This window comes from Strigops habroptila, chromosome 1, assembly GCF_004027225.2.
Source record: "Strigops habroptila isolate Jane chromosome 1, bStrHab1.2.pri, whole genome shotgun sequence".
In the NCBI taxonomy this organism is placed as follows: Eukaryota; Metazoa; Chordata; class Aves; order Psittaciformes; family Psittacidae; genus Strigops; species Strigops habroptila.
In genome coordinates this window covers 154,315,670-154,325,835 of record NC_044277.2, presented here as the reverse complement: position 1 = coordinate 154,325,835, position 10,166 = coordinate 154,315,670, and positions in this window count along the sequence as shown.

The window sequence follows — 10,166 nt, the reverse complement described above, 5'->3', positions numbered from 1 at the left end:
AGCAGAAGGAAAGCTGACTGCCTTGCTTTTATGTCTGAGACTAGAAGGATGTCTAAGAAACTCATGGGATGACCTATTTTCCTGAGTTTCCTGAGCTTCCCCCCCCTTTTAAGATTCTGCCAATCTTTGGTGAGCATGTTTCATTTAAGCAAAAATAACCTTCTCCCCTCTCCTCTTCCCAAAAGGAATTGACTGTAAGGAAGAATATAAATTGTTAGCACTTAATTTTTTCAGCCAGGAGTTCAGATTAATTTTTTCATGTGTTTCATCACATCCTCAGAAAGAGAAATGCCATTTTAGAAGAGTGTTCTTGATTCTGAAGTGCTATAAAATTTACTACAACAGCAAGTCTGTTTCTTTAATCTTTTGTGGTTTTGTCCTAGTAAGTATGCTGTTTTGGCTACTTCAAGAAAAAGGGAGGAAAAAAAACAATAACAAGATTTCGTCATACCATTTGTTTTTCAATGTAGTTGGAAATTAGCTGTCAGCTTAAAACAAATAAACAAAAGGATAAAATACCCCAACATGCATTCATGCTAGCACAGAATAATACAAAACCACTAGAATAGCTTACCTGTGACCTTGCTATTCATCCTTCTGGCTGTGAATTTGTGGAAGTGAAAAGCATTTTGACGTTTCACGGTAGTGGCTGCGTCTACGTAGTCCTGTAAAGACATCCCTAGAGGCAAGTTCAAAGCTGAGCACCTTAACTTGACAAATCTTGGGCCTTAGCACCGTTTGGTTTACTGGGCAACCCCCAGGGCTGTGGCAACACCAGGTTTTCGGCTAGAGCCATTCCTTTTGCTGCCCCCATGGGAGAAACATGCCCCGTCTACACATATCACTTGAATTTGCTTTGCAGCTACTGCCCATGGGCAACAAACTACCCTAAAGAACTCACCATTTGCAAAGGCAACTGGCACATCTCTGAAAGCCTTTTTTTTTCTAGGCAGGTTACCTTTACAGGGGGATCATAATTTTAGTGTGTGACCCCAGGGTGACATCGGTCACCTGCTTATGCCTTTTTGCAGGTGTGCTTGTGTGCTTTATATTGTCTTGGGCCTATTCAACTTCTTTGCATGGCCATGGCTGCTGCCATCTCAGCCTTGCTTCTCTCTCTTCTGATCTTCTGCAGCAGACCCCAATCCGACAGTCTTAATAGTTTTTAAACAGGTACAAGTTTTGGTTTTGGCAAAGAACTATGGAGAAGTTCTTATCTTATTATGGTCTTCTCTGATGTGCACCAGTCCCTCTTTGCCTAAATTGGGCCATGGTCATTTGCTCCACTTCTCTAAGCTGCCACTGGCTTCTACTAGCCACCTTCTTTGTAAACACAGTTCAAGGAAAATCTCCTTCCAGCTTGTGGGGTTTAAGCCAAGTAAGGGGATTGAGTCTTACCTTAAAGCCATGCCCCCAAGGAGCAGGGAAACAGAGTTTTGTTAGAAGGCCAGCTTTCTACCCCAACTTTATTTGGTTTTATGAAATATCAATTAATTTTACAAGTTCTTGTATCTCTTGCCTGTGACAGTCAGTGGCTCTTAGATTATTTGTCTTTGGAAATGTAATCTGAACAGAAGTTAGGTGGTCCTCACATTCTAGGCCAGATTTTGCAAATGGATTTAACCCACAGTAAGCATTTAGGCACCAGGCTAAGAGGCTGGATTTTCAAAAGGGCTCAAGAAGTTGGACTGTGTAGACGGTTAAACATTCCACCACAACTGCTGCAGCAGGAAGATGTTGAGAGTTCTTTAGTTTTGAAAACAAAAAATGAATGTTTTAGTAAGAGAAGAGATAATTTGAAAAATCCTCCTATATTTGCAGACATTAATTCCTGGAAATGTTACTGCAAATACTCTTGGATTGATTGTTCAATATGCTTGGTGAAAACCCAGTTTTTCCTATCATAATAGAGGATTGCAAGTCTTTTGTATTCTGATAGCAGAGAAAGCTTATATGCATTTGTTGCCAAGTTTTCTGGATTTTATTTTTCAGGCTTTAAACCAAACTTGTTTTGCAATCCAAACAAATGTTCAGGTTAGTACATTTTCACTTCTAGTTTAACTGGAATGCAGTGTCTCTGGTTGGCTTTGTTTGTTTGATGGGGTTTTCAGTTCCTTAAGGTTACAGTGGTTAGTGATGTCTTTCATTTGTAAGCACTTAAACGCACAGCCAGCATACAAGCCTTTTTTCAGGCCTCATTATTTTAGTGTAAAGCTACCAAGTTCATAAAGGAGTCAGTGTCATACAGCAAAGTCACCCTCTTCTTCTTCCTGTCTTTTTATTTCATCTTCAAAGTCCCCTTCTCTCTCCACATATTCTGGTTGGGCTGAACTGTTGCTGGTGCTCAAAAATAGTGAGGTTGGCCTACAAGGTAGGTAGGATGCATCTCTAATTCATTACAGCATTAGATCTGTACTTGGGATCACAGGCCAGAAGGGTGCTGGCAGGCTATAAGGTTAAGGAAAAGCCATGCCAGTGTTAATGTTGGCTGGAAATGGTGACTCAATTCTTTCCAAGCATGGTGCATCACAGTCTTATGTTGTTGTGGAGGATTTCCTGAGAGTCCCCTCGATGGTGGATTTCCCTTATTGACTCAAGTCATCTACTGCTCATGCATCACTACATGGGTATGATGCCAACCTTAAAATAAAAATAAACAGAATGGCTCTTCAACTTCCCTTCCAGGAGAGGGGAAGGTTTCAGGTTTGTGTTGAGGAAATGTATTGTTTCCACAAAGTGATAGCATTAAGAAAACGTCTTCACCAAGCCACTGAAATATCCTGTATGAAGCTGGGAAGGAACGAGGAGTGGGAAAATGGGGAGGAAGTGTAGAAAATTGAATCAGAAGACTGTAAGACCAGAACTGAGTGTCATTTTAGTCCCTTTTTGCTGCTTTAAAGAGGCAATTTTGAAACCCTCACTCCTTTCCCTCTTTGATCTTAACCAGAATGTGTTTTTCTCACATGCCCAGTTAGAGACTTTGTTCTGTTTCTTTGTAATCTCTGGCACATTCAGGATCCTTGTCTTCGGTTCTTACAGCTGGTAGTAACAGCCATTTTTCAGGCAACTTTCTGTAGAGACATCCTCACAGACACACTAAGAAATCTACTACTCAGGAGAGAATTATCAAGCAGCGAGAGCAGCACAGCAGGCAAGGATTTCCAAATGGAGTCAAACCTGTAGTGAAACATTTGCCTCAAACTAAAATAAGTCGGGTAGACTTGAACTAAAGCAATCGCATGGTGCAGACACATGCTGAGTAGATGTAGCATTGCTAGTTTATCATAAAATCTTCCAAGCTTCATTGTGTAACGTAAAAAGGCATCAGCTACTCAACAGTAGCATTCTCTACTCTCTCACAGTGGATTAGCACCATGTACTAGCCCAGGGCTCCCCAGGTATCATCCAGGCACACATACATATACAGTCACTCAGAGTGCACCCAATACATGCTGGATTTATCACACATACTGTTCATATGGAAGTTGATTCTCTTTGTGAATGCATCTGTGTTTCCATTTGAGACTGGAATTTAGTCTATTAGATGGATATTTAGGTTATATACTGTTGTTCTGGGGCAAGTCTGTCCCACCCAGAGAGTCCAGGCTCTGTACATGTGTAAGATACATGTGGCTGATGCCTGTAGAAGGGCTTTCCAGACCTCTGGATCCTGGGTAGTCCACTCAGACTTAGTTCTCCAAGGAGAAGGCTATGTATGTTGGAATGCCAGGCGACTAGCTAAATGCCTTATCCCTTCCTGAACAAAGTGCATGAGGGACAAGAGGTCATGCCAGGAAAAAAAGCAGACTCATGGTAATTTTATTCTGAGAGAAACAGGTTCCTAATTGAATATACCCACGTTCTGTATTTTCACTATCTTTCTAACTGCAGAAGCATTTTGGTTTTCTTTTTTTTTTTTTTAAGTTCTGCTGCCTTCTTTCTCCTCCCTATTTGTTTTTAGCAAAACTATTGCAGTGGGAATTTTGGCCAGAGAGCCCAGCAGGTCACCACGGGTGAAACATGCTGAGCTTGGGCTGAAATTAATGAGAGCTTTCTGTAGCACCAGGAATCCTGGTGTTCTTGTGTGGCTCCACGTAGGAGCCTGTGAGCTGGGTAATGTCTTTTAAGCCAGAGCCCTGGTGTCTAGTTCCTCACAAGCAGTCGAGTGCAATCTTTTTCTCTCCCTTAGAAGTACTCTCCTTGTACTGTGTGTGAGCCTGTCATATGGGTAGTTGAAAGGGAAGGAAGCCCTGTCACTTTTCCAGACTTCCTCAAGCATCCTGCTTCCCCCCAGTGAGGGCAAAAGTGAAGGAAATTGTTTCTGAGTGGCCTAAAAGACAGGGATTGCACTTTCTGGCTGATCCCCTCAACTGGCTGCTCGCAGGCAGGTAAAGTTTGCAAGTGAGAGATGTCAGAAGGGTACTTCAGGTTGGTTTTTTTGTTGGCAGTATAGAAGCATAATGGGACTTGAGCATGTATCTTTCTGGACGATATTTAAAAGCATCATCACCAGTTGGCCGTGGAGAGGAAGACTTGTACAGTTTTGCTATAATGTATACATACATTCTTTCTGCCTGGCAGATGAAAACAATTGTGTGTTTTAATTGTGCAGTAAAGGAGGAAGAACTATGCATAAACACATACTTTTACCACCTTTAACCCTCCTGACCATATATGAGGAGATGCTAGTATTTGAGAACACTTGAACTGGTTCTGTTCACACTCATAGACGATAGTAGTCATTTCTAAGATTCCCATTCTTAAATGTTACAGCAGGACTTGAAATTACTCAAAGTACACTGCAAATGTTATGTGCTGGCTGCTCTATGTTAATATTACCATGGCATATTTTCCAGTAGCAAAGTAAATAATTAGCACGTGAGAAGAGATTATTTTGTTAATAAACAGTGCCAGTTCATCCAGTGTAGACTTATTGCATTTGTCTGTCTAGACGGCATATATACTCCATAGGGCCATGGCCTCATAAACTGTAATAATCTGGCCAGGGTAAGGATGGTTGTTAAGTGGCTGGAATCTGGAGCAATGCAGGAAGAGGTGATTCAATAGTTGTGCTGCTTCCTCAAATTCACCCGTGATCCAGAGTAGCTGTAGGGGATACTCTGCTGCCTCTGGACTTGTTGCCAGATTAATGACATTTACAATGAGGGCCCTGATGAACAACACACATAACACAGTCTCATATGCCTGCCATAAGAGTGGAGTTTCCTATCCATCCTAGTAAGGATGCCTGTGTCAAGTTCTCCTTCCAGTCAAACTGAACACGATGCAGTGTAACTGCCTGTGTGACTTGGAGCAGACCTACTCATGTCACGCGGGAAAAGGCAGTTTAATTCAGCAGAGGATGCAGTGCAGCACACTTAGAAAAGGTTTCCTAGCAAACCCTGTAGTACAGGTGGATGTGACCTCCTTGAGAAGGGGTGAGGACCTGGCTTTTCATACAAGTGTCACTGAAAAGAGGAGCTAGAGACTAGAGCCCACCTGTCTGGCAGGGCCACCATGTGATTTCACTTGGTGAGTGCAAGGAGGGAGACCCGATCATCACGAGTAGGGTGAGGAGCCCTTTTAAATCAGTTCACAGTGACCCAGACATTAACAGAGATATTTCAGCCCCTGAACTTCTCATTAGTTAATGATGAAAGGAGTAAAAGTGCCAGAAGATTTGGAGAGCATCCAGAACCCAAAGAGAACACACGTTTTGAGTTGGCATTTACCCAAATGCAAGAGATGAAGAGGGAGGGAGGGTTTAATGGGATGGCAGTGAGGTTCAAAAGAAATATGTAAATTAAGATGGTTCCTTTCCTCATAGGAGCAATGGGGGTGAGTTTGATTTTTGTTTTTTGAAAAAGCAGCTTTCCAAAACCTGTGACACTCTCTTGGGCTGTGGCTTGTGGTGGGGAGGCATTGGCACAGGGTGCCCAGAGAAGCTGTGGCTGCCCCATCCCTGGCAGTGTTCAAGGCCAGGTTGGACACAGGGGCTTGGAGCAACTTGCTCTAGTGGAAGGTGTCTCTGCCTGTGGCAGAGGGTTGGAACTGGGTGAGCTTTCAGATCCCTTCCAGCTCAAACCAGTCTGTGATTCTAAGGGCTGTTTCTTCTTACTTCCATCTGTCTTGTAGTCATCAGATGAAAGCATAGTTGCCACGAGCTTGAAAGTGAAGGTTTCCTTACCTTAAAAGTACTATTTCTCACTCCCGTTTGTCATGTTTTGAATCACCGTGACAAGCAAAGCAGCTAACATTAGCTCTTCTCCTCCTAATTAGGCAACTGCATTAAAACTCTTTATTAATGCCGGCCCTCCCGGGTGGTTGCAGATATACATATACTTTCACAGAGTAATTGCTTTCTGGCCCTCATCTTAATTGGAGTCAGTGGGGGGCCTGTGGAATTCCACTGCCTTCATCTCCCATGGGCTCATTGTGCCTGTGACACAGATTTAGAAACGGGGAACTACTTTACTGATCTGCATCTGAAAGAACGTGTGAGGGAAGGAAAAACCACAACAACATCACTGCCATTTAAGAGGAATTAGACAAAGTCTTTAATTTTGGTTTCTTCTTTCATTGGGAGGGGAAAAAAAAAAAAAGGGAGGGGGGGGAAATTGGTGAAAAAGCTTTCTAACATTTCCGTTTTGGCATTTGTCTAATGTGGTGCAGGTTGTAACTAGGTTAGCCGGATCCTGAAGGAGCTTAAAGACCATTTGAGGCTAAGCTTACATGTTAGTTAAGGTTACACCTCTGCTGCAGAAACGACCCTCAGTTTTCTGGGTCCTTGGAGTCTCAGACAAAGTGTGTAGGGAGAGATAACAGAATTCCAAACTCAAACATGAAAGGCACTGCTTCTCCTAATTCAGAATGTGTCAACTTTAGCTTCAGAAAATTGGTTTTGTTTTACTGGACATTCATATTTCATTGGAAATTGACCCTTTCTGAGGAGAGGAAAGAAACCATTTGCCAGAAGAAAACATTTCCATCAAAGAAACTCCAACAAACAAAGAGGCTGCAAGGAGAATATCTGTCCATGTTTGATTATACAAAATATAGTCGGGGGGTGGGGGGCATGTGGTTATGCTGAAGGAGAATATAAGTTTTTGAGATATGTGCTTTAGCTAGGTATTTAAAATGAAATGAGTAGTAGTGACGTGGTAACAGTATTATCAGTCTTCAGAGTTACTATATGCTAAGGTGGATGAAGTTATTCATATCCATCCAAGTCATTGTTTCAGACAGTGACTGCAGACACTTTCAGTCTCTGTAGTGTTCCAATTAATGTTTTCTAAATTATAGTCATAATTATAAGGGTTAGAAACTATAATTTTTCAAAAAAGTGTGCAGATACGACAGCATGAAAAGAAATTCTGTCTCTTATTTCAACACTTTAAAATAAGAAGTTTCATTCAATTCTTTTTATATTAAAGCAGCAATAACCATAAAATTGTAGGAATATAATTGCCTCTTTTGGCGCTTTTTTTTTTCCCCAACATCTCACATTTTTGCCAGTTTGTAATTAATTCTGCTAGAACTTACACCAATCCTTCATTTTACTCTTTCCCCTTTCTGAGTCAGGTTAACTCCTGGAGCACGGTTTCATGCCAATCTAAACATTCCCTACTGTCGCATATACAGATGTACAAGGCTTTGCACCAGAGTGTGTTTGGTGGTGATTGTAATGCTAGTGTTTTGCTTCTCATCTCTGACAAAAAGCTGATTACCGTTGCCAGCTCTATGCACAGTTGGGGGTTTCTAGAGAGGACAGTAGCTCCTCATCATATCAGTCTAATTAGGCTGATTGGTTCACAGCACCCAGCCAACCTGATTGAGAGGTGTGCTTGGCTCAGTGTCCTTATTTCTAACTGCTTTTGCCTGGTGTTAAATGAACCTTTACAGGAGCTACTCTTCTAGCTAGAAGCAAAGACGCATGACCAATGTAATGCTGAAGAAGCAAAACCTGTCCTGCTGATGTGCTGGGGTAAGATATGCCACAAATACACAAAGGTCTTAGTTTTGAGTTATGGTTGCATCAAGTGAGTTAAAAACAGCTGGGAGATTTGCAGATTAAGGACTTGGAAGGACCTTCACATACCAGTGATCTATACATGGAGATCAGTGTAGGTAGGCTGATTAATCTGGTTTTCCATTTAAAGGTAGTTCTGCCATCCCAGATGGCTTTAAATCTGCACTGTAGAAGGTAAAAACAAAATACATGAGAAGACTGTGCTTGTTTCAGAGGCTGTGGGGCTACAGCACACGTGGGTTTAGGTCCCAGCTCTTGCAGCCCTTTCGTAATTCAGTGTTCCCATTCAATTCTCTGGGGACTGAGTCATTTGCTTAGGACGACTGACCTCAGAAATGCAGCTTCCAGTGTTGTGTAGTAGCAGCAGCATGAAAACACATGAGGAGGGTACGCTTGATAAGCAAGAAGAGCAGCAAGAAGAACGGGATAGTGTTGTGCCTGGAATGAGCTGTTTGACTTCTGGGTTGTAAAACCAAGAGGGAAGCGGGGGAGAAGGAGGAGGCTGCATAGTATGAAGCAGGATTCAGATTTTGGTTTGTCTTTTAAATCCCAAATTTTGAGATGTTTAAATTAGTGAAATTTATTCACTCTGTAGCAGTAGCCCAGGGGCTAAGTCTCTACTGGCTTTAATTCTTGTAATCAAAACAATTAGTACAGCACACCATGCCCAGAAAAGCATTTGCAGCATTCATATGTATATATATGAATGTATACATGATATATAGTTTATGTACCATATATAATTAGATATATATTCATATATATATAAATAGATTTATATGATTGGATTTTGGACTCTCTCCTAAACATCTGATTGCTCTACTCCCAAAGAAAATGTAGCTCTTACATTGTAGCCTTTAAATTATCCATTAACTTTGACATGCAGTCACAGGAATGCTGTGATAACATTGAATTTCATATGGATAAAAGTTCGTTTTTGTTGACCCTCTTAAGGAAAATGGTTCTAAATGTCTGAAAACCTAAACCTCACAGGTTTAAGTTCTGTTGCAGTTAAATCTCAGTTAATGTCAAGTGCATCAAAATTTGCAGAATTCACGTTCCTCTAACACAGATGAACCATCTGACAGATTTACATCAAAATCACAGACACATTTTGTAGCTTCATTTAATTGCATGTAAGAGTGTTTCATAACCTGATATTCTGCTGTGTAATTTTAGAGTGCTGCCATTAGCTCCAAAATCACTGCGGTGAATCCCACCATCCATGTATCTGGCCCAGCAAAACTAAACCTAAATCCTACTTTCTTGACAAGACCTGAGGTCTTGCTATTCTGTTATTTTACCTTTATTTATTCTTAAGGGATTACAAAGAAGAAATATATATATATTTTTTTTCCCCCCATTTTGGAAGACAAGGAAGCTGTTACAGCTGCAGCACTGTGCAACATTAGATCCATTTTCCATTTCAATTATGTATCGGTACGTACAGCTGACATCCAAGAAGAATTTTACATTCAGAATGAAAAGCTCATTTGAACGCAGTATACCTGGTGCATTCCCTCCTTTTATAGAAATACCAGTGCTCATGAGCAGTAGCCTAGAAAAAGGCTTACTTCAGGCACACAACAGATAAGAAAGAAACATTTTTCCCCACACACGCTCCTTCCTCCTTTCGTGAGCTCACATCAAGCTCTAATGACTCATCGGTTTGAAAGGCTTTGTCCATGCCATAAATGATAAACACTGGAGAGTTTTGCCTGAAGAGACAAGTTATGAACAACTATTCCAATCAAAAGCCAAGGTACAATGTGGGTGGGAGAGGATAGTTTGCACTGGTCTGAGAATGAGGGTATTAGGAGATATGTTTGGTGGTTCAATAAGTAGATATAGGCATTAACCTTCAGCATATTACCTATTGTCTTCATGCTATGACTAAGGCACTACAGCTGAAAAGCTGGCTTAGGAAAGGCTCAACAATCATTGATAGGATATTTTACTCTGTTGATTTAGAATTTCAAGGAGTGAAAAAAAACCCTCACCTATTCCTCTTGAGTTTGAATGACAGATCTCCAAGCCAAAACAGCCAGTAAGTCTATGGTGGATAAGTCTCAATTTCTAATACATAGGAAGAAGTTATTTATCCCACCTCATCTAAGGAGGCAGCTAATCAGTGACC